General features: G+C 42.4%; 1 protein-coding gene across 3 annotated transcripts in view; it reads left to right on the top strand.

Moving 5' to 3' along the window:
• The window catches only part of Kcnn2 (potassium calcium-activated channel subfamily N member 2), a 374515-nt gene that overhangs the window by 253419 nt on the left and 97863 nt on the right, over positions 1-23233 (top strand). Inside the window, exon 1 of one of the 3 annotated variants that reach the window (XM_048419263.3) lies at positions 7244-7485. The exons of the other annotated variants lie outside the window; for them this stretch is intronic. The gene's annotated coding sequence lies outside the window, so the exon portion shown is untranslated. Of the gene's footprint in view, positions 1-7243; positions 7486-23233 lie in introns of those variants that run through there. 3 annotated transcript variants of the gene reach the window in all.

Here is a 23233-nt window from a genome sequence, read left to right as displayed (position 1 = left end):
AACTAGAAAAAAAGGGGGAGAGAGAGAGAGAAGGAACTGCCTTTGAGGTGGGAGAGGGCGAGATGGGGGTGTGAAAAGAAAAACCCTCTGCCCCATGTTGAATTGCTCAGGTCTGTTAATTGGGGAGCAGAACTGCTTTTTAGATTTGGCAAGTTGAAGGTCATTGCTGACCTTGCTGTGCAGTTGCAGTGGGAGTGATGAAGACTGCGAACTGTAATTTCCAGTGTAGCAGAATAAATTGATTCTTTCACATTTAAACATTGCTCAGGTCCCCTTCAATGGCCTCACAGTTAACCAGCCCTGGCTTTCTTCTTCGAATATTCCTCGTCAGGCTCTGAATGCCCCTCTTCACATTCTGCTGGATGGACTCCAATTTGGCCAGCTTTTTTTTTTTTTTCTGTAAATGAGGTCAGAAATGACCCAATGTAGCCAGTCAGGATCACACACACACACACACACACACACACACACACACACACACACACACAAAGCCCTACATTCTATCAGCTGTCACTGATCTCAAATGGCCATGCTTCCCAGAAACTGTCGCCCAAGGACACTTATAAGATCATTGTTGGATGAAACGATTGACTTCATATTTTCAGGTGCTGTTAAGTAGTGTGTTGGTTTCATGGCAGTGGCTCTGCTCGTCGGTATTCTTTGATTCAGAATTCTCGGGTTGATGTGACACACGTTTTCTTCAGGTTTGGAGAGGCTTGTCTGTGGATGCTGTGTGGAGTGTGCCTGGCTACAGTGTCCACACTGGGGCTGTGTTCCGCTGCAGCAATGGGTCCCTATCAGTGGCTCTTAGTGAGACCGCGTGCCTGCCACTGCCACACGCACCTGCGCTTTCCTAGTTATAGGATGGCAGGTAGTGTTAAGTGGGTCCCTTTGGAAATCATGCCCGCAGCATGGAAGAGCCAGGGCGAAGGCCCAGAGTCAGGTCCCATTTTGTTGTTCACCACACACTTGGCTGTTAGTGATGTTTTCTTCAGCCTTTTAAGTAACAACCACTCTGGGTGTTTTGACTATTAACCAATCCCAATCTCTCTACGTTTGCTACAATAATATCACGAGTACCTGTCCTCCTGCTGAAAAGCCACATTTTAAGGGAATTTCAGTGTCCCGATTGCCCAGCCTATCAACAATATCCTAGGACACAAGGTGATGTGTTTCTCATTGTAAGCACTGGCATATGCTTCATGATCTATGCCTTTTGTCTTAAAATTTTTGCCTTTTGTTCCTCCGGGCTATAGAATTAATAACCACTCATGGTAGAGAATTGTAAAACATAGGAAAACATAAAAATGGCTACAAATTAGCCGTACCACCCTCCGAGAAGTAATGATTTTTCCTGTTAGTCTGGGCTCGTATGGAGTGGATAGGTAGGTATTTGCTATGCAGCTCTATAAAGGAAGTTCTTTTGATCGTCTTTTCTTCCTTTCCTCTGCTATCATGTGCGCTCAGTAGCTGCGTTGTGCCCCATTCCCCATCACGTGGCTGTGATCATTGCACTTCTTTTTCTTACTTTTTTGGATTCTTAAAAAAAAAATTAAAAGTGTTTTTTAAAACTCAAGTTTTCCCAATCCCTTGAAGATAAATCACTCAGGGTATCTCTGGTGATTTCCCAAGGATCAACTACCAAGAGAGCAGTAATCCCATTAAAGGGTCCCGTTAAAAGGTGCAGCTGCGGTTTGTAAACTTGACCGACTCTTAAAGGTTCCTGCCGCTCCTTTTCTTCCCAGAAGTACTTACCGATGACTTCTTTAGGTACCGACGTGGCATGTTCTGCATTCAGGCCCAGAGTTCCAGCAAGGTCTTTGACTATTGTGCTGTGTATGTCTGGGGAAGTGCTTCTCTGTAACTTAGAGACTGTTTATTCCTCCCTAGCCTTGGCTTTTATTATGAGTGGACAGTTTAGGAGAAGGCTATCCCTGTTTGATCATTAAACTTCACATAGAGATAGTGTGAAAGCATTATTTGAAGGTAAGTCCCCCCAAAATCTATAATTTCTGAAATCTTTCTTAATCAGCTTGTCTACTGAACAGAGCCATCGAACTCTCTTCCTGAGTTGTTTACTGTTCCTGAGACATAGTCTCCTGGCTTTGTGTCCTGCCTCAGGAGCCAGCCAGTCTGGATTCCCTCCAGGTTCTATCACTAATTAGCTGTGTGACCTTGCACAGGTTACTGGGTTTCTCTGAGGCTGAGCTTCCTTGTCCCCAAAATGGGGATGATGGCGTAGCCGTCCCACTGGACTGTGGGGGAACAACCTTAAAGACATCATCTGTTTTAGTTGGTTTCATGCCGATTCTGACTGCGAGGGAATCCTCTGTCAGAGGATAGAAGGCAAGCCTGTCTTTTGAGGTTGGGGTTTCCTGTCAGTAAATGAGTGGGGCTAATGGTCCTGACCCACCCCTAGCTTGGTTTCCCCTGGGAAGAGGAACCCTTTCTGCACCAAGTTAACTCCTTCAGGCCGCACAGCTGACTCCATCTTCCTCACCACTAATTAGGACCCTAGTGACTTAAAAGAGTTAAGCAGGCACTCTGAAAAGTAAGCATAGGGAATACTTTGGATAATGGAAAATTCTGGCATTAAAGCCCTGCTGGAAGGAGAGGGGTAGAAAACAGCCCTCGGCAAACATGTAAGCTTCTTCGGAGATTGGAAGTGCCTGAGTGTGTAAATCGCTGTGGGTCCTCAGGTTACATAAACTAAGAGTGCCCCCATCCCTGCAGGTGTGACTGCTAGTGAGAGCTTTACATCGTGTGTCACCAGGCCTAACGAGTGTGCACAGAGTACAGTGATCTGAAAGAAGTCGCAGAAGTCGCGAAACATGACCGATGATACCTCAAAATGTCCCCTCTTTAGGGATTGGTTTACTTTTAACCAGGGAGCGAGCATGATTCATTGGGAGCAGTCCTCAGCTGAGTGTCTATTACGCCAGACTTTGGTTTTGAGCAATGCATTTTTGTTGGTTTAGTTTTGAACTTTGATTTTTAATTCGTGGGACACACTGGGGCATAAACTTTGAAAAAAATTGAACTTCAACATGTAGAGAAGTTTTCACAGTGAAATTTATGCACCAGAAATTTCTCCTTTTTCTGATTTTTGTTTTTGTGTTTGTTTTGTTTTGTTTATTCGAGACAGGGTTTCTCTATAGCTTTGGAGCCTGTCCTGGAACTAGATCTTGTAGACCAGGCTAGCCTCGAACTCACAGAGCTCCCCCATCTCTGCCTCCCGAGTGCTGGGTTTTAAGGCATGTGCCACAACCACCTGGCATTTTTACATAAGCATTTATCTATAATGGCTGTCTTCTGACAAAATGAGATTGTTTTGAAATAATTTGCCTACTTGAATATGGGTATAGGGCTTTGATTGTTTAGTCACTCAGGTATTTGTCATCTCTCGGGAGGTATTCATGCTCCAATGGCTCAAACATTTGCAAATTACTTTTGTCACGAGAATACTGAACTTTTATAAGACAGTGTTCTTATTATGGGTTTAACCTTGAATTGCAATGCTTTTATTAAATTTCTAACTATTGCTATAAAGTTAAATACTATATGAATACTAATTTTTAAGCTGTTATTTTTTTTTACTGAATAGTTAGGGGGACTTTCGTCCAAGCATTGGATTTATGTTTTATGGCCACAGAATATTTAAATCACTGAAAAATAAGCCTGTTGCTGGCTAGTTTTTCATTGTCAACTTGATGTACCTGGTAAGAGTGCCCTTCAAATGAAGAATTGCCTATATCAGATTTGCCTGTGGCCATGTCTGAGGCCCATTTTCTTGATTACTATTTGATATAGGAGGACACAGTCCACTGTGGAAAGTGTCATTCCTAAGCAGGTGGCCCTGGGCTGTATAAGAAATCTCACTGAACATGAACCAGGGAACAAGTCAGTAAAGAGCACCGCTCTGCCTCCTTGGGTTCCTGCTTCGACCTCCCTTGCTGTTACCTGAAAGTATAAGCTGAAATAAAGCCTTTCACCCCCTAGTTGCTTTTGATGACAGTGTTTATCTCAGCCACAGGAAAGCAAGCTGGAAGAGCCTATTATTGTAGAGACTGTATGCATATCAAGTAAAATATAAAACTGATGGGCATGGGATTTGTGATAGTTATCTTATGCTTTTCAGTATCTGGCGTGGCAAGATATCTGCTCAGGCAAAGCTCACAACGGGAAATTTAATCTATGTGGAACTAGCTTTACAGTGTTGACACCAGAATTATTGCTTTGCAGTAATTTAGAAGCCTGCAACAGGTAACTTTTCATATGGGAAAGGAATCCCATACTTGGATCAGGTTCTCATATTACAGAGCAAAACCTGTCATGTTTCAGTTAAAACATCTGAAAAAATACATATACACACATGCATACAAGTATGTACTCACATATACATATATATTCACACACACATGTTCTACGTGTTATTGTTTAAACTTAAACTGACAGCTTACACCTTTTGTTAACACTGTGACTTTTAATGCTATGAAAATATTTTGAATTAAGTATTCATTTTTGTCTTATTAGTATTTTAGTCAAGCACTTAACTATTTTCAGCAATATCAAAGGGGATATTTAATGAATATGTATTTGAGTCGGCTACCAAGATTTAAGCAGTAAGTGTTAAAAAGAAAAATCTCTGATATGCTTATTTTTTGAAAAAAAGAAAAAGCACCAACAATATTATATTCATGAATGAAAGCTTTTTTTATTATTATTATTCTTTGATTTGGTATTCACGCATTCCTGTGGATTTATGTCCTTTAAAAAGGCTCCCTCTTCTCTATCAATTCCTTTTTTCCCTTCAGGGTATCTATTTTACAGTCCCTTTTATCCCTTTTGACAATGATTATCCTTTCTGGCTGTTGAGTTTTGACCACACTGTGCCTCTCATCTTAGGCTATGTCCCTTGAGTGTTCCTTACATCGGAGAACCAGGATCCAGCACACTGGCTGTCATGTTCACTGTCTCACCTAGTCTGGTATGGGCGCGCAGACGACTTCAGTACAGCCTTTGAGAAATATTTTATCTGTTATGTGTGTCTTGTTGCAGCTCTATGCTAGTCGCAGAGGAAAGGGGGGCATGTGTTTTAAACCGGTCCCCAGAACCCATATTAGAACAACCTGTAAGGACTGCAGTAGCCAGTGGGTTAGCCTGAGCTCTGTAGACAGAAGCCTTCCCTGTACGATTGTAGGAGCCCAGGTGGCTACAGCAAGATGCTGTGTGTGAATGGAGAGAGGAAGCTCATCTTCAGGCCCCAAGCTGTGATGTTTTGCTGCATGGAAACAAAGTTCAACAATTTGGCAAGCGGTAGGACCAGAGACTGCTGAGGTGGGTGACAGGCTCAGGACCTATGTGGGACACACTCGGGCTGCATTCCAGGCTAAATGCAAGCATTTTTTCATTTGTCCTTCTCCTCCCCTCTTTTCTGTTGCTGTGAATGATGACCTGTCCTTTCCCAACAGGGTCAAAGTGGTGGGTGACTTCACTCCATTTTCTTAAGAACAGTGGGGTCCTATGAAGCTAGTCCACATTACCAAAATGATTATGAAGCAGCATCCACCTCTTCTATCCTGTGAGGGTGGTGTCATCACCAAGAGTATCGGAGGCCGCAGATCATCATGCGTCCTCAACGAGTCCCTTAAGGACCAGTGGCAGATCGGGAATCCTGACGTGGCTGGTAGTCTCAAAGCACAACATGTGTTTCCCCAGAATATTCCCAGATGAAAACAAGTGGAGCGGCCGAGAGCAGTGTGCCAAGTGAATACACTGTGGGGAATCCTCTTAGGCAGGCTGCTTCTCAAATAAGTCCTTAGGTAAACAGTCTGAAGATGATCTTCAAAGTGTGTGTGTGTGTGTGTGTGAGAGAGAGAGAGAGAAAGAGAGAGAGAGAGAGAGAGGAGAAGCAGAGAGAGTGCCAACAACTGGGGATTGATCCTAAAGTCTCAATGCTAGACAAGCAGTCAACCACTGAACTTTACATATTTACATATTTTTCCCTTCTTATTTTGAGACATCTCAATTACGTTGTCAGAGCTGGGCCTTGAGCTCATTATGTAACCCTGACAAGTTCTGAACTTTTGTAGCTCCTGTCTAGCCTCCTGAGCAAGGGATTACAGATCTGTGCCGCTAAGCTCCCATGAACCCTGCTGCTCCTTGTTTAATCGCTCTGGTAACGAGGATGAGCTTGGTAGGACGCCATTGCTCTAATCATGGTGGGTTGCGTCTGTCATTTGCACTTGCATTTATGCTGAATGTTGAAAAGACGTGTGCACCCCAATGGTTAGAAGTGATAGATAACAATTGACGGGGCCTGTCGCTGTCAAGGAGGGTGTGGGTAGCAATGCTAAGCAGAAACCCCTAGAGGACAGTGGAGGAGGAGAGACGCAGCGTATGCCTTCCATGTAGACAGCCACATGTGCTTCAGCACAGCGAGGACTTCGGATCTGGGTCCCCAGAGATTGGGGTTCACTCTTGTGTTATCAGGAGAAGGGAATGTCACCCTCAGACTCATTTTCTTCATCTCTGGAATAGAAACGATTGTGCCCCTCATTGAAATGTAAATAGAATATTAGCGATACAGTACCCACAAAGAACTGACGTGCGCCCAGCACATCATCGAGTTCAGGAGATTCTCCCGTCTTCATTGTACATCAGAGTCTAGACTCTCAAGTTCTGGAGGAGCCTACAGGAGGTCAACAATGGCATATCTTTCAAAGGAGACAAATCGAGTTCTGTTAGGAAAGGGCATGGGGCAAAGAAAGAAAATACTGATTAATCAGTGTAGAGGTTAGCAAATGATGATCCTTGCCCCCCCCAAAGAAATCCAGCCTACCTGTTTTCAAATCCAAAGTCTCATTGGCGCCTGGCCCAGACTATCTAAGGGGAATGGTATATTACTGTGTTTTTGCTTCGACAGCTGCATCTAATAACTACAACAGAGACCACGTGGTAGGGAAAATAGAAAAACATGCCTTACTCTCTAGTCCTTTACAGGAAACAGGTGACCAACCTATAGGTTAAAGAAGAGAGCAGTCACCAGGCGGTGCTGGTGCACACCTTTAATCCCAGCACTTGGTAGTCAGGTAGTCAGATTTTTGAGTTTGAGGCCAGCCTGGAGAGCAAGTTCCAGGACAGCAGGACAGCCAGGGCTGTTACACAGAGAAACCCTGTAAAAAAAAAAAAAAAAGGAGAGAACAGTCAACAAAAGCAAGGAGAAATTACACAGCCCGGGGCATGTAAATCTCTGGGTATAAGGTCTCTACTATGTCCTGAGTTCTCATGCTTTCCGGATGTGAGGCAAGATGCCATGTGAACCAAATTGACACCACCAAGTAGGAACGTAGTGACTGTGTGGAGAGTCTTCTGAAGTCTTGGGATTTCTCATCCTTCTGGGAGAGGCCTGGGAGGCAGGGCCAGTCAGATCCCATCTGCGGTATGCTGTAACACAATCATGGCAAAGCTGGTGTCTCTGTCCAGGTAAAATGTCATTGACACTGTTGGTGTCGCTGGCCTCATTTGGGGAGGGAACTCCTGTGCTTGTATTTAGGTCCTCTTTTATAGGTGACCATTTCGAATCACAAAGTGGGGGGTAGTAAGGAGTGTTCTTATTTAATTTCTTACGGTCGGCGTATCTGCCAGCACAAAGCAGACTGTGTTAGTTTGCTCGCTGACTTCTGGTCCTACTGATTAAAGGCATATTTCACAGAAATCATTTCTTCTTCTCTCAGTGGACTGGGCACTCCCGATGGCAGTCCTCAGGGGGGATTTCCCATGTCCTAGCCAGGCTAGTCTCTCCCCTAGGCTTCCTCGCTACCTCTGACATTTGCTCTTGGAGAAGAATACCACCACCTAGGGCCACAAGCAAGGCTTTGCTTTCTGTCCTCTCCCACTGGATACTGGGTCCTCTCTCATGCCACTGGGTCCCATGGCTGCTTACTGTGCAGCACCCATGACGTCACGGCTGCTTTCTGCAGACAGGTGGACTCTTTCATTCCAGTTGCCAGGCTTTGATCTCTCAGGTCCTCCTAAAGCCTCTAGTATTTATATTCAACAGGAATTTTATATTTGTACTTTTTATATCATATGCTGTTTATATGCATGTGTTTTAATACATAGTATATACTATGACCTGTCATATGTGCAATAGTTTATATGTGATGTGGAATGCATTAGATAGAACATATAGAAATGATATATGGCATCCTTTATTATAAGCCAAATGTTATTATGTATTTTAGTGTTCATATGGCACTTTATAGTGGCTTAGTATTTTTGTTTAAGCTTACTTTTTCTTTTAGCCTCATCTTAAGAAACAATAGGACCAAAGTGCAGAGGATCCATGGATGGATTGGCCCTGATAAGGATAACTCTACCATCTCTCTAAGGTTCAGGGAACATTGTGGAAGAGGGGCTGGAAAGAACATAAGACTCAGGGGATGGGAACAAGTATAGCACGGAGACGTCTTCTGGATTGTCATTGTCCTTGCAGCCTGTGCACTCCCTGTAGCCGTGGTGATCTGCAGAAGGCACACACAAGATTAGGCCCCTCAACATTCCATCCTGTCTCGGGAAGGAGCCCATTGTGCCCCACTCCTCCTGGCGGACCACTGACAGTTGAAGATTGGTGGGGGAAGGGTGGTGTCATTGTCGCTGGTTGTGTAGTGAAGTTGCCATCGCTGCAGTAAATTGCATCCCACCCACATTCATTAAAAAACTCTAATCAAACTCCATGGGCCACACACAAAAAGAAGACGTGGAAATGAGAGGGGCTTGTTGAGGAGTTCCATCAGGAGTCAAGTGGTGAAAACAAGTATTATCTATTATGTAAGTGTATGGAAGTGTCAAACAATGCAAAATATTTTTAAAAACTAGTATGCAAGGAAGTACAGATAATACAATCATGGTGATTTCTCATAAACAATAAAATAAAATTATACATGAACAGCATGGTCTGACCCCATCTCAGAGGGGTATGCAAAGGTTTGGGGGTGAGGGTTATCCTTGGTTTTCACCTGTCATAACACAGTCTCCTGTGTTACCATGCTTCCTGCCCGTGTTCCACCCTCCCTGCTGCTGCCGGAACAATGTGACAATGACTCCCTGGCTTTGCTGTTTCACTGTAACATAGCCATGGTATAGCATAGATGTTCCTTTCCAGACCTGGCGTGACCTGACCACTGCACACCCATTAACACCCCATCCCCATTCTTCCTGACCAAATTCACTATTTCTCCATCACCTGCTCGAGGTTCCCAAAGGACTTTACACCGTTTCACACCCTTGAAGCATAGAATGCCTTTCTTCCTTTGTTTTCTCAAATCCTGCTGATCCTTGAACATTTCTGGGGAATCGCCTCTTTCAGGAAGCCATTGTTGCCTAACTTAACCGTCTTTGATGTTTTAGCAGCTCTCTAAAGACAGACAGAAAATGCAGGGATAAACAGTCCCAAGGTGGAATAGAAGATGATTCAAACGTGCATTTCCCTAGCATGGCTCCAGCAATTTCTGGAATCCAATTAACATCTCCCAGTTTGAATTTCTCATCTGTAATCCTGGAGTACATGTGCCCTAGCCCACAAAGCTACTTGAGAATTACGTTGCTTTTAGTCCAGTCCTGGCTAGGTTTTACATAGACATAAGCTTGAGTCATCTGGGAGGAGAGAACTTCAATTGAGCAAATGCCTCAGTCAGCTTGGGCTGTAGCAAGCCTGTAAGACATTTTCTTAATTAGAGATCTGATAGGGCCCACTCATTGTGGGTGGGGCAGCCCTGACACTAGGTAGTCATGGGTTCTATGCAGAACCTGGCTGAACAAGACATAGGAGCAAGTCTGTAAGCAGCACTCATTCATGGTCTCTGCATCGGCTCCTGCCCCCAGGTTCCTGCCCTGATTGAGTTCCTGCTCTCATCACTTCTGTTGACGATGAACTGTTGTATGGAACTGTGAGTGAAATAAACCTTTTCCCCCTCAAGGTGTTTGTGCCACGGTGTTTCATCACAGCCTTTGAAACCCTAAGACAAGTCCAGTGCTGGACACAGCAGTCATGCAAATTATTATTCATCTTTACCAGTGTAACCATGACAACAATCATAGTCATGTTTCACATAAGCCCCTGTGGATGAGGCACCGTGAGCCTCTGTTTGGAATGTACGATGGATGTGTCTGGGAGTAGCAAGGGGGAAGAGTGATAAAAGTACAAGATATGACCGTGACTTCCAGGTTCAACTGGTGGAGGTCATTGTTACCACGGGCGCTGTCAGACTCTGTCTGCCTCGACTGTCTGCCCCATGTGGACCAATGCCATGTGCGATCCTGATGGCCATTCCCCTGGCCATGCTGTATAGTCAGCATCCCTGAAATAGTTCACCCCTCTTCCCTCTATGTTGTTGAATAGTAGCTGTGTAAATGGTTCCTATGACTTCATCTGTGAGTGGAGGCAGCCAGCCACCCTTGCTCCTTTTCTTCAGTTTATCAAAGGCTGGCTGAGGATATGTGTGAACCAAGCCATCTCCAAGGATCTAATGTACTGAGAGGAGTTTAATAAATGTGCCTTTCCTTAGCAGAAAGCTCTCTCTATGCTTTTGTGGTTTTCTGTCATAATGTTTGGGATCGTTAAAGAAATTTAGCTTTATAAATCATTTGTGTTTAGTTTGCATTTAAATGATGAAGATGCACAGGATTAGACTCAGCTGTCATTGGTGGAAATCATCGCTATGTTTTCGTTTCTGCTCTTTAGAGCTGTATGAAGAAAAGACAGGCTTTGTTTGACTTGGTTTTAGGAAATATGGAAGTGGATCTATCCATATGCTGTGGTTTATTTCAGAAGGGCTATGGAAATCAAGGCTCTGATAGAGACAGGTTACCTCTGGATAGTTCTGATCATGTAACAGGAGATGGAGCCCTCTCCGGAGGCATCCTTTTTTATCCTATTTTATCCTATTATCCTATTAGATGACCATGGCATCTCCTAATGTAACTGTATTCTTAGACATCTGTATCTTTACAAAGTGCTCTCTTGAACTTTTCAGCCCTCACTAGCCAGAGGCCTCCTTCTCTGTGGAGTCATGTCCAGTTACTTCACACACATTCTTCTTCCCTTTTCTTGAGCAGCATGCATGGGTGTTATTGGTTCAGAATAACCGAGTTCTTAGCACTCATTGATTAATTTCTGTGGATCTGTTTTTATCTTTTTTGAGGTCTTTATACACCTTTCCTTTTGTTTCTCCTTGCAGCCCTGGCTGTCCTGGAACTTGCTTTATAGACCTGGCTGGCCCAGAACTCAGAAATCCTCCTACCTCTGCCTCCCAAGTGCTGGGATTAATGGCATGCACTTTGACCCATACGTTGACTATAACATGTCATTTTGCCATCCAGGGTTTTTATGGGACTAAGCAAGTGGGAGGCAGGAAAGGAGCCGGTCTGATTTTTTTATTCACATCCTTCTGACAGCACAGACCTTGCTGAGTAATGTTTGGGCCCGGTAGGATGGCAGGGTTACCTCTGTTCATGGTTCAAGTTCTTGTGTAGCCTGTAACAATGTGGTAACACTCATGGATCCGGACAACTGGACTTGTAGTTTTGAATGCCCTTATATTTGGCTTCAGCTTCAGTGTAGAGTCTTACCCTTTGTTTCCCTAACTCTTCTCAATCCTGGCAGTGTATGAGAGCTACTTCTAACTCTATCTTGGAATCAGACCCTTCATTTTATTACTGCTTTCTATTTTATGTAGTATTCTTGGTGAGTCTTCTGCGTCTTTTGTGTTATGGCAAAAATGATGATGAAAGGGAGGGAATATTCTTTAGGGGAGTGTGTTGAAAGTTTGGCCGTGTGATGGTAAATTTAATCTGAGATGGAAATGTAGGAGGACCAGAGTGGCTAGATGAATATGGGCCACTTGACCCTTTGCGGTTGAAGTACCATAGGGACAAAACCTGACTAACATAACCAATGCAGAAAAATCGCCCTGGACTCGTTACCTCCTGCTTTGGACCATCTTCGGGAAAGTAAGGTAGTGCATATGGGATAGCTCACATACTTTCTGTGGGCAAGCCCTGTATCAAGGACATCATACCCATGACTTCACTTCAGTTCTTATTCAGCTAGTGAGTAGCAAAACTGGGACTCAAATTCACATCTTCAGATCGGTAACTTCAGAGATTCTTTTTTGAAGGGAACAGCTATATATAATTTTATCTGGGATGCGGAGGAAAGGTTGTACCATTTTCTCACTTCAGTTACAATCAAAACAGTTACCGCTTCCTAAAATCCTGGTTGATATGACGTCATCAGCTACAATCCTGGTGTCCAAACACTGGGTCTATTTTATTATAGAGGAGGCCGTTTCCTCCACGTGGTATTTTATGTTACCTGAAGTTCACCACAGTTGATTCAAGGAGACTGTTGTAGAATAATCTTTATCCATAATTAATTGTTCCATAAAATATGTCTTGTTTAGAGCTTTTCATCTGTACCCAGGGATGTCCACAGAAGTGGGAGAGAAGCCAATCCTCAATTACCCATGAAAGTGAAGGAGAGGATAGGAAAGAATGCTGATGATGGCAATCAGATCTGGACGACTCTAAGTCTGCCCCTTAATGGTGTTCCACTCTTGGGCGGGCGTTCATCTAAGTGCCCTTCTTCAGGTGTGACCACTTTTCCCTTCACAATCTCATCTGCTAGGGCCACCTGCCCATATTAATTAAGTGGGTGGTGGTTTGGACTAACAGAATCTCTAATAATCTCCATAATAACACTGAACATGTTATTCTGATCAAAAGCAGCTACGAGGTTGCCTTTCAGACCTGTGTTCAACTGAATGGTGGGGCCAACTTCCCTTCTGTAAGCTATGCAGTTCTTTGTGATTTCCTGTCTCCCATTTCTTTGGCCTGATTGTTTAGCATGTTCATCTGTGTGCTATTAGAGCCTCCTTTATGTTTTTAGAAAGACTAAACCACGCCTTTCATTGAGATTTTTGAACTTCTGTGTAGGCCATACCTTGAACTTGGCACATCCTACTGTTCTGTGCCATGATGCACAGCTCATATCACCATGGCAAGACTCTTGTGACTGTGTATACTTTGTTCTTATTATTCTGTGTGATTGTGGGTTTTGGCTACATGCATGTCTATGGACCATGTGCGTGACGGGTACCTGTGGAGGACGGAGAGGGCATCAGATACCCTGGAACTGGAGTTACAGATGCCTGGGAGCTGCCATGTGGATGCTGGGAACTGAACCCCAGGCCTCTGCAAGAACACTCACTGCCCTTGACAGCTGAGACCTCTCCCCAGCCCAGATTGTTTGCTCTTCAATGGAACACTGAAAGGAAAACTCTGCCAATTTTGAATCCAAAGTACACAAATTGGCAAAACATAATAAAAATAACATTAGTCTTGATTGGTCCTACCACATGAGCACTCAGAGTTAGTTCCAATGATTTGGGCTTAATTACAGGCATTTTGAATTTTGATAGCATTGTCACTTAGTGTCTGTTTCGTCATTTCTCCTAGCCATGGAAGTATTACTATAACAACCATTGTAGTTATGAAGAATCTAAATAGAATAGTTTTCAGTAAGGAAAGTTTGAAAACCAACAGCAGCTACGATTGAGTGTATCTTTACTTAACCGTAACTGTGATTGAGGTGGGATTGACATGTGTCATATGGCTGTATTCTAATTTCAAGGCCTTCGTGTAGGAAAACTTAAAAGAACTAAAGAGATTTCATCTGATTTGTTCCATGGAGCACACACTCCTGGATGTGTTTCCCAGAACCCAGACTTGAGCTGGAGAGCCATTCTGGGGGCTTTCTTCCTTCACAGCTTCTTCACTGGCTTCGGCCCCAACAGTGCCTTTTTGTTGCACATGAAAAAGACAGAAAGGAAGGTCCTGCCCCTGTGCAGTGGGGGAGGGGGAGAGTTGTTCTGAGCCAGGACTTCCAGAGAATTCACAAGTTTTCTCTCTTCCTCTATTCTAGCCTTTGAAATATTGCCTCATGGCAGTAGAGATTTCTTTTTCCATTTTTTCCCTACTTGGGTTTTATTTATCAAAAGAGAAAAAGAACATTACAACCAAAGCTAAAATAGCCGTCCATTTTATTCCAAGTCTGTCTACCCACCATCTACTGGCAGTTGCAATGGTTATTAAGAATTTGGGTGTGTTGTAGTTCCTGTTCTGTACGCTCTATGAATGAGACCGTATCTGTAAACACTATGGTCTGGCCACCTTCTTCATGTGAATGCAATACTCACCCCAGAAGTTCATTCAGCCCCTTCCTTTGCTTTCGGTGCTGCACTTTGGAGCTAAGAGTTCAGCTCATTTGACTTTGTATGGCCCGGTTACATTTGTATCTATTTCAGACCTTATTTTGAATTTGTGGGTTTTTTTTCTATTTACTTTTCTTATTGTGGGTAACATGAGGATTTTCAAACTTAATTCCTCCTCTGTAGTAGCCGAAAGGTTACATAATTTATATCCTCTATTTTAGTAGCCAGTCTCACTTTTTTAGAAAATATGCACATTTAACAATGTTTAAAGTACACCAGAGTCTCTGTCCTTGTAAACAAGATGATGCACCTTTAAGATTTCTTCCATTCTCCATTTCCACTCCCATCTGCATTATCAATGTCCAGTATCCTATTTATATCTTACTTTTCCGTCTCCTCCAAATTAGCCATTTTCAGATTTCTGGTGCTTATAATTATTTATAGTTTTTATTTGTCTACTAGCATATTTTCTTATTCATTAAACCCTTCCTTCTGATTTCAGTTTGTATCTTATTACAGCATGTTGTTTAACAGTCTTTCTCAGTCTGTGTGAGAGTATTTTTCACACATCCTCAATTTGTGAGTTTCCTGGAGAGATGCCAACAAACTTTTACCCAACCCGGATAGAATACTGATGTCAAACCAAAGAAACGATACCACTAAAATCTAGCTTTGTGAACCAGTGGGGTTATTGGGGTTCCTTGAAAGATCATGACTCACTCAAAGGCCACCACATCTCTGGAAAAGTCCGTCCCATGAAATACAACTCATGAAGGCTACAGCCTTGGATCTCCCTACACACATTGCAGTCTACTCCATCAAAGAGTCTCTTCTTCCCAGATAGCCTTTTCTAGCCTTGGAGGGCCACTTGTGAATTTTGAAACTTTTGGCGTACCAGAGCCTAACAAGTTTCATGAGCTTCCTGAATCTTTGTAATTGCAATTAACTTTCTAAGTGGAAAGAATATTTCATCTCTGTGGAAACAGTGATATAAGGACTCCTAAAGGAGAGCCTGGACAGTGTTTTCTTTGACTAGTTTGAAGATCATACTTAATTATTTCATACTAATTTGTATTTCAACAATATGGATAAGATATTTCTAAAATTGAGACATAGGTATTATAGGTCTACATATCACTGACTTCACAGAAATATTCTGTTACATTTCATTTTCCTACCAAGGTCGGCACTGTTTGGAACATGAGGCTGCCCTGCACTGGGATGCAGTGTTGTTCTTTGGTGACTAAATCTTGTGGTCTTTCATTAATTGTGTTAAGACTTATGCTTCAGAGATCTGGTCTCTCTCTCTCTCTCTCTCTCTCTCTCGCTCGCTCGCTCTCTCGCTCTGTGTGTGTGTGTGTGTGTGTGTGTGTGTCTGTCTGTCAGATCTGTGCTCACTCTCTCTCTCTCTCTCTCTCTCTCTCTCTCTCTCTGTGTGTGTGTGTGTGTGTGTGTCTGTCTGTCTGTCAATACTTCATGGGACAACTGAGTGACTTACATGTAGTAACTCTCTCTCCAGTCAGCTCTTGCATTCCCTACCAAACTGGGCAAACAGATGTACCATCATTGGTATCATCACTGCTAACATCTTGTTCTTTCTAAATTCGTTTTATAACTACTAAGTATGTGACAAACAGCAGTTTCCTTACTGCAGAGACACGTTCTGTAGAGAGAACACTTGAGTTCTTGTCCATCTCTGTACTTCATTCATATTACCCTAACTGGTTCCTTAACCTTTGAGTCTTAACTTTCTCTTAAAATGAGGAAAAAAATACAACACACTGTCTATGTGTTGACAAAAGTTGTTCATTTGAGTCCATACTTACCTAAAATACAGCAGTATTGTCATGGTGAGGTCTTTCCAATTCCATCTCAAACATTGCATGGAATATGAAGTTCTGTATGACTGAAGTTAGACTCGGAGACTTTTGCAGATGACGAAGCTGTAACTTAGAGCCTGAACTAGGATGTGCTCTATTTCTGGTCCCACAGGGCAAGGGTGTAATGTGGACGTCTATTTCAATATTTGTTTCTGCTAGAGAATAGGAGGTTTTCCAAGAGCATCAGGGAGTTATATGTGACATTGCAGAAATCATAATGTAAATTAGGGGGTAAACATTCATTTGCTTTATAAATATTTGATTTCCTTTCACCTTTTCAGAGTTACTTGATGCTCCTGTCAAATTATGTGAACGTTAGAGAGCCTGAACTTTAGCTTTGGGTTTTTCACTCACTCATGGGGTGACCATGACCAATCCTTTCGACTGCTTGTCCTTTAATTAAGCTCTTAAAGGGCAGATGTACTAATAATTATAAACTGCCTTTTAGCTAGCTTTTAAGTGCTTAAAATAACAAAAGTGATAATATGTTTTAATCTATGTAGTGGCGATTATAATGCTTCAAATGAAAACATACAGACATTTATTATTATACATTAAATTTTTACAATAAAATGAATTTTCTCTTATTTAATTATGGTTTTGCACTTTTTAGCCTTACTAATAGTTGACTCCCCGTCAACCGATTCCTTATTCCCTTCACATACAATTGAAGATGAAGAAGTTGGGTCGTTCTGTAGTGTCACTGCGGTGAGGAGTGGTGGTCGGTCACACTCAGACTGAGCTCTGCTTGGCTTCAGATCCTGGAGCCTGGATGCATAAACCACAGACACCAGTATTTGCTGTGGTACCCATTCCGTTGAGAGAAAAAATAGCAGGGGAATTTAGCATGCCATCTTTTGGGAAAAAGGATCACACACATTCTTTGTGCATGTGGAGACTTACATGAGCTGCCGTGTGAGGTGAATGTAATTATGGGTAAATGCATGAGTGCCGGAAAATGGACACAGTCGCCAGCAGCCCCGTGAAAGGGGCCAAGATTTGATTTTAAGTAGAGTAGGTCTGAAGGGCAGCAGATTCCAAAGCCATGATAATCTCCATCATCTCAGGATTAAGTAGATGATTCTAAGCTTTTATCTGTGGCCGAAGCTCTTGATTAGATTAGCAGAGGATGCTCTTAGAAGCTCCCGTGTCAGCAGTTGATAAGAATTCCTTCAGAAGGAGACACAGGTGAAGTTGGTAGCGCTCCTCTCAAGGCTAACTCTACTCTGTTTCCTAGTCAACTTCTCTTCTCCTCCATGGTTAAATTTTCCACTTTCAGAATACAAGTTCTCACTTAATCCCTATAGCTACTTCTCTTGAGGGTCCAAGGCACAAGGACCTTCTCCGTGGGCTGGTGGGTTGGCCTTTATTAACATCAGCAGAGTGGGTGTTGCCTCAGAATAGTCGTGTAAGGTTGATATTATTTTTATTTTAGTCTACAAATGAGCAGGTTTAAGTTTATAGGGTTTAACTATGTGGCCCTAAACCATTCAGCTAGGAAGTGGTCCAGCCATGTATTGAGTACAATGTTCTCTGGCACTAAAAATCGTGTTTCCTCTGACTCACACTCAGAGATTTCAGAGCAGTTGGTTGACACTTGAAAGTCATGAGCAGGAGCCATCCACCCACAAACAGCCTCACCGCCCAGTAGCTTTCGCATTTTATATTTCGGCATCTGAAATGCATCCCTTTTGACTGAGTTCTTGACTGTCTCCTCCAGAAAGTATTTCCGTTAATAAATGGTCTTTTTCTTTTACAGATATTCACACAGACGTTTAAAGGATACTAAGTTAAATGCAGTCTTAGGTGTTAGTTGTGTAAATAATAGAAAATGCGGTTGCTGGCTCTGTGGCCTCAAATGTCCAGGCTGACATTGGTGTGATTCTTTTAGAATCACAAGATGGGTGCTGCAGGTCTAGGGTCCACCTGAAGGAGAAAAGGAAGATGCTTTATCAGCCATAACTGAGTTTTTCTTCCTTTTTCTTTCCTTTTTTCTTTCCTTCCTTCCTTCCTTTCTTCCTTCCTTCCTTCCTTCCTTCCTTTCTTCTTCCTTCCTTCCTTTTTTCCAACCAAAGGCATTCTTTTGTGCCCTTTAGCAACCTTGTGCTTATGACCAGAGATCCTAATTACATCATGTTTGGAGTCTAGGAGAGAGAAAAGGCAGTAGATAATGCAAAGTGAGGGTTATATGGAAGTGACTATGTCTGTAGTGGAAAGGTTCAAAAATAAATAAGGAGTACGTGTGTATGTTTGGCTCACCACTGCCCATGACAGAAGATGCATGTTCTTTTTATCCTTCCCAACTGTGGGAGTGGCTTGGACAAAGTCTAACATGGCCAATGTTTTAGACCAGAATTCAGGAAGCAGAATGAGCAGGTGCCCAGGTCTCCCTGTATGAAGGGACCTCATTGCATATTTGTTTAAAGGTTAACAAAGAAATATATTATTTTATTCAAGCTCTTGGCAATAATTACAAAATGTAATTATTCAAGGTTCTGCTTGATAAGGATATTTTAGCTATAAATTGGATTTCTGTGTTTGATTCTGTATATGATCACTTATACCACAGCTATTACTTTCTAGAACTGAACATATAGACTATGGTAGGAAGTATTTGAATGTCTAATGACCTTCTTTATTCTCATTCTTCCATTTTCTTGTTTTAACTGATTTTCCTTATTTTTTATTAGTTATTAATTTTGATCAAATGCTCCCCAGAATGAAAGTACTTAGGTTTATTGAGTTATTTATCACTCTAGTCTTCTCACTCCTAGGACCGTCAGTTCACCTCCTTAAATGGTGGAAAAAAGGGTACAGTTTCATGGAGTGAAATGCATATGCATTACTTTTCATTTGTTTGTCTTTCTCTGATCTGCTACATTCACTATGCTCTTGGCTTCATTTTCGTAGTTAGATCTTTTATATGCATGACATGCAGTTTTCCTGGAGAGGGCAGGTCTCAGTTCTGGACCTAACTTTATTTCTGATGGCCACTGGCTTCTCTGCCCGTCACTTTACAGCAGCTTGTGCTTGCTTATGATGGCTACCTTCTTACCCTTGAGAAGTCCCATGCTGAAACTGCAGGACGATTGGTAAAGAAAAGTCCCCAGACTATCTTGATACAAAATATATAGCTTTAATAAACAGAAGTAAGACTTATAACAGCTTACACCAGAATCCAACCGATCCGTCTGGACACAGGAGCCAGGCGAAAAGAGCGCTAGCGGAGCGCATTTGCAAGGTTTATAGGCAGGCTTTTGCCTGAGGGCGGCACGCCCCGAAAACAGAATATGATTGGCTGAACTCCCCTATCACCATGCGTCAGTGTGCTTTGCACTTTCTGCCAGTGCCACGTGGTTTCAATTATTATTATATTTCATTGAGAATGGCTACTTCTCTCTTTTCATGATTTCTTAATGAATGTATGTCTGAAATATTCAATGAGTATTTTTGGATTCCAGTTTGTTTGTTTTTTTCCTGAGCAGTGCTCTTGATTGTGATCTAGTAAAGGATTCCAGAATGCATAAGGGGCCACCGTTGAGCTCAGGGTCCTGCAGAGTGGTTTGGAGGAATACATAAAAGAGAGGCAGGTAGGGCCTCTACAGCTAAGTTTCTCCCATTCACAGTGGATCGTCCGATTGTGTAGTTGGGCCCCTCTACTACTCTCTAGACCCTCTCCTACCAACTTCTCTTGCTTTTCATTAATTATAGATAATGAGGTAAACATAGATCAATTCGTGGCCATCAAAGCAAATATAAAACAGTTATCCCAGGAAACTGAAGTTTATTGTGGGATGTCTTTTGGGGTCATAGTCTGGGAAAGACACACTCTACAGTCCCAGAATGAAAATAAGTAACAATCCCCTAAAGTATTTCTTTTTGAAAAGAATATCAGAATTTTTTTAAAAAAAAATGCAGATTTGATTTGTTATCAGTCATTCTGGTGAACTCCCCTGCCTGAGATCTGAAGACAGACCATAGCTCTCACAGAGATTACATGAAATGCAAATGTGTAATTTCTGCAATTGGGTTTGAATGTTGACTTTGAGGGACTGTAATGTTTGTGATGTTTTTGTGTTCTGAAGGGATTATTGAGTACATTAACACTACTCTGAACCCAGTAAATACCGTTTTACAGTTTGTAATTGACAGCTCATACGCCCTTGGCTTTCAGAAGGCCACTCTTCCCTCCCTTATAGCTGCATTTCAGATCCTCTTACGGCCCTTGCTTTTTAGGTTCTCCAAGACTTGGCCTTGAGATCTGTCAGGTCCTGTTCTCTTTGCTCTCTTGTAGTTTTCATTTGGTCTAATAAACCACTTAAATCCAGATGCTTTCCAAATTTATTTCAAGGTTCCAGTCTTCTCAGTGTGAATTCCATATCTTAATTTATTCTTGGCATCTATACACAGATGTTAGTGTCCAGAAAATGGTTTTTCATCTCTTACCTCTGCGCTCTGCAGAGTGTAGGAAATAGTCTCAGAAGGTGGCCTCACCATTCATCCTGTTTTTTTCATGATAGACACTCAATAGCCATCTGCGAGTCCTTTTCTTTATCACTCCCACTTGTAACATATCAGCCAATTCTACCTTGGTAGATACTGCCATCACAATGCCCATCAGAACCACTTTTTGCATTTCCATGGCAACCCCTAGTCCAGTTTACAAAGATGCTCCAACCACTTGAATGCAGCAGTATTGTGTAACTTGTATCCTTCTACACTTGTGTCATTTTACTCCAAATCCTACATGGAAGAAGAGTGTGCCTTGCAGACTGCAGATCATGTCCTGTTACTTCCATGCCTAGTCGTCTCAGTAGGTTCTTATTGATTTGGAATGGAATCCACTCCGGGTGCCATTTCCCACAAGGGCTGCCCAAGGGGCTCTTTTGCATTCACCTACCTTCCGCCTGCCCCTTGGCATTTAATTCACCCACTCCAACGTTCCTCTCTTTGAGCGTACGAAGTGGGTGCATCGCCAGTGCCTTCACCTGTGTTCTCTACCCTGCCTGGGATGTCCTCTACATAATGGGTTGTTTTCCTCATCAGTACCTGCACTAAATGGTGCTCCCTGGAGTCCTCCCTGATGACCTTTTCTGCTGTCATCTCTAATTTACCCTTCCCCATCTCATCTGCTGCACATTTCCTTCATTGCAACATCCAGAAATCTTAATTACTTTATTAAATTGCTTCAAGTCATCTTTTTTGATGTTTTTTCTTTCCTGATCAAAGTTAATGTCAGTGGGCAGACTGTCTGTCTACTGTGGCTTCTACAACATGGCTAGGATGTAGCACAGCCCTGGCACCTGGTGTTTAGAATTCTTTAATAGACTATTAAATGAACGAACAAAAATACTTCAGGAGAAGCAAATGTTTCCTCCTGACAATGTGTCAGCATATACTATAAAGCCTAAAATGGGATGACTTCAGGTATTATCTGACAATGAGAAGGAACTATGAAATAGAATGGGTAATAAAAGGAAATGAAATAGAAACTTCCTTATGGAAGTTAGCAAAGAAAAAAATTATCTGGACTTCCTGTGTGATTTCAAAATCACACACATGCAGTGGCTTATCAGTCAGTAGGATGTTTGGTGTAAATTTGCAGACTCTTTTGAGTTACACGTATGTCCCATATTTGGCGTTCTTATCTTCTTTGAGTGTGCTTAAAGAACACTAGGGCCTTAGTTAGGGTCAGCATAGTCATTCTTAAGATAGAGGCATCAAAGCAGTTGCTGTAATGAGCACCCATTGAGCTCCGATAGGTAGTTGTGGTTCCTGTCTCCAGCCTCAAAGACATCCTGGAGTGAAAGTGTCATTGTCTTCTGTGGAAGCTTCAATAGGAGGTCCATAAGCAACCATAGTGCAGCAAAGGAGTGCTTAGATTTGGAGGTGATGTGAAATCTACTCTTGAATAAGTAAGAATTGACTAGGCTATATGATAGACGGCAAAAGACATGGAAGAAGTGCAGGCATCAGGTTCTGTAATTTGCCACCGTGGAAACTGTAAGGAGAGCCATAAGCAATGAACGTGGAAATAGGCAAAAACCATATGGCACAGTGCCTTGTCTGTTGTGCATGCAGATTAGGTTTAACCATCAGGCAATGGAGGGATTTTGAATGATATTATTCTTGGTAGTAATAGGATTATATAATTTACATTTTTAAGTGACTATTATATGATGGAGATCATTTCCAAAAGGAGGAATCTGGTAAAAGAGGATAGCGGATGAGCTCCCCCATGGAGGGTCAGCCAGAGACAGTTAGATATAGACCCCAAAGGGACCGTGACACCAAAGTTGGGGAGGAGACGAAGTCACTGAGAGTAGCAGAGATGGAAAGAGCAAAGCAGTGCAGAAACCCATGGAGGAGAGGAGAATTTTTTTTCCTAAAGGAGGCAATGGCAGGAAAGTAAGTTAAAAGTTAAGAGTAGACGACTGTTTCCCATAATAAAGCTGTCTTCAGTGGATCTTCCCCAGTGGCCGAGGAGCTGATGGAGTGGGAAATCCTCCAAACCTGAAGGATCCCTGGGAGAAATTAACCCCACCCAGTGTAGACAGCTGGCCCTGCTTCTCTTTTGTGTCTTTTGTTTTTTTTTTTGTTTTGTTTTGTTTTGTTTTGTTTTTTTTGGCGAGTTGTAATGGTGTGAGCTCATTTGCATAGTCCCCTAAGAGGGAAGACACATGGGTACTAGGGAAATTGGAATTTGCTTTAGCCACATGAAGCTTGAGAGAGAAGCTAGGAGGAAAGGGTCGGGGTGGGTGGGGGTGAAAGTGTGTGTAGAGAAGAAACAGAGGCCTTTTAATGGCTCTTAAAGATTCTTTGGAGTTGTGTGATTTTCAGCCCCTTTGGAGGTAGGTTTTAGTTTTTATTTTTATTTTTATTTTAGCAATCTGCACTGTCACTCATAAACAAGTTGGTAAAGAAAGTAGATCCTCAGAAGATTGGCATATTTTTGATAAAAATGTCTAATGTTTTTCAATCTCCTTGTTTTAAGCATCACACAGAAGAGGCAATTTTGCCCCCATTATAACTATTTTTTGCAAAGAAACAGTCAAGCAAGAAGCAGTTTGGGTCATAGGA

Source organism: Myodes glareolus, chromosome 13 (genome assembly GCF_982192425.1).
Source record: "Myodes glareolus chromosome 13, mMyoGla1.1, whole genome shotgun sequence".
Taxonomy (NCBI): domain Eukaryota; kingdom Metazoa; phylum Chordata; class Mammalia; order Rodentia; family Cricetidae; genus Myodes; species Myodes glareolus.
Note: the sequence above shows the minus strand (reverse complement) of the source record. Positions and strands in the feature narration are given on the sequence as shown.